Source organism: Rhincodon typus, chromosome 43 (assembly GCF_021869965.1).
Source record: "Rhincodon typus isolate 14 chromosome 43, sRhiTyp1.1, whole genome shotgun sequence".
Classification (NCBI taxonomy): domain Eukaryota; kingdom Metazoa; phylum Chordata; class Chondrichthyes; order Orectolobiformes; family Rhincodontidae; genus Rhincodon; species Rhincodon typus.
The window spans coordinates 1,468,452-1,470,138 of NC_063374.1; the positions used below are offsets into that span (position 1 = coordinate 1,468,452).

The 1,687-nt window shown below is 53.6% G+C and overlaps 1 pseudogene; it reads right to left on the reverse strand.

The window, feature by feature from the left end:
- Positions 1-1,410: 1,410 nt before the first annotated feature.
- Positions 1,411-1,687, reverse strand: part of LOC125487650 — a 1,820-nt pseudogene continuing 1,543 nt past the window's right edge.

A 1,687-nucleotide genomic window follows, 5' to 3' on the forward strand; every position in this document is an offset into this window, starting at 1 on the left:
TGTAGAGCGGGAGTGAATGGGAAGGGGTTTAGGTCCATGGGGACGGTGTAGAGCGGGAGTAAATGGGAAGGGGTTTGGGTCCATTGGGATTGTGTAGAGCGGGAGTGAATGGGAAGGGGTTTAGGTCCATGGGGACGGTATAGAGCGGGAGTAAATGGGAAGGGGTTTGGGGTCCATGGGGATGGTGTAGAGCGGGAGTGAATGGGAAGGGATTTGGAGTCCATGGGGTCGGTGTAGAGCGGGAGTAAATGGGAAGGGGTTTGGGGTCCATGGGGATTGTGTCGAGCGGGAGTGAATGGGAAGGGATTTGGGTCCATTGGGATTGTGTAGAGTGGGATTCAACCGGAAGAGTTTTATGTCCTTTGGTGTTGAGTGGAATGTGAGTGAATGGGAAGATGTTTGGGACCACTGGGATGGCTTAGAGTGATCATGAGGGGAATGGGTTTGTGACCATTGGATCTGTGCAAGGGGAAATGAATGGGAAGGGGTTTGGATCCATTGGGATTGTGTGGAGTGGGAGTGAATGGGAATGTGTTTGTGACCATTGGATCTGTGCAAGGGGAAATGAATGGGAAGGGGTTTGGATCCATTGGGATTGTGTCGAGTGGGAGTGAACGGGAAAGGGTTTGTCTCCTTTGGGGTCGTGTTGAGATGGAGTCAATGGGAAAGCATTAGTGTCCATTGGGATTGTGCAGAATGGGCTCCAACTCCTTTCTCTTCATCCCGCTCCGCACAAACCCCTTGGTCTGAAATCACTTCTCTTTCAAGCTCAGTCTACACGTCTCAAATGGATCCAATCCCTTTCACAATCACTTACACACTGCACTACCCCCAGGGGTTCTAATACCCTCCTAGCTCAATCGTACTCCTCGCTCTTGCAATTGAGCCAAACTCCCACTCGATGCAGGGCCCCTTCCCATTTTTGCCCAATGTGTCATTTTTGTGGATATCATTCTGTTCCTGGGGAAGCTCAGCTGATCCAAAGGATCCCCGGGATTCAGGGCCCTTGTGCTCAAATTCCTCTGTTGTGGCCCCTTTCCAACCTCTGTTACCTCTGTTTTTCAGTTTAATTGCATGCTGACATATTTGTTTGGCCCCCATCAAGCTCCGCACGCAAGGCCCCGCACCACTCCACAATCTCACTGTTCAAACGCACTCACGTGGAATGATCATGCAGAACAGGCTAAGTGCCACCGAGTTGGATTTATTGAGAGAGCATACGATTATACAGATGCATTCAGAAATCAGCGCGGCCACGTGGCGCTCGAGCACCGCTTGCACGGTGAGGAGAAAAGCCTTTGAAGCGCTGAGGTTTGACGGCACGAGAGCCAGCCGCGTGGAAATGAGGTTCGCGGTGCTGCCATGGTGTCGCCGCAGCGCAGGACGAGGCGGGCGGGGGGGTGGGGAGGGTCAGGGGAGGTGGACCACGGGAGACTTGGATCGAGCACGGAAGAACGTGTGAAGGAGGGTGCTGTTGGTAATGCCCACGGCAGCGCTGAAGTGGGTGGTGACTGGTCCAGGTGTGTAGTCCTGGCAGGTGGCACTGCCCAGGTGAGGGCTACAGGTGAAGGTGTAATCGTAGGTCACCTTGCCATAGTGGAGGTAGCCGACCTTGCTGTGGGTGCCGGAGGTCAGTTTCTCCTCGCACTTGACCAAGAGGTCGTCGCTCTTGATATCGTCATTGTCC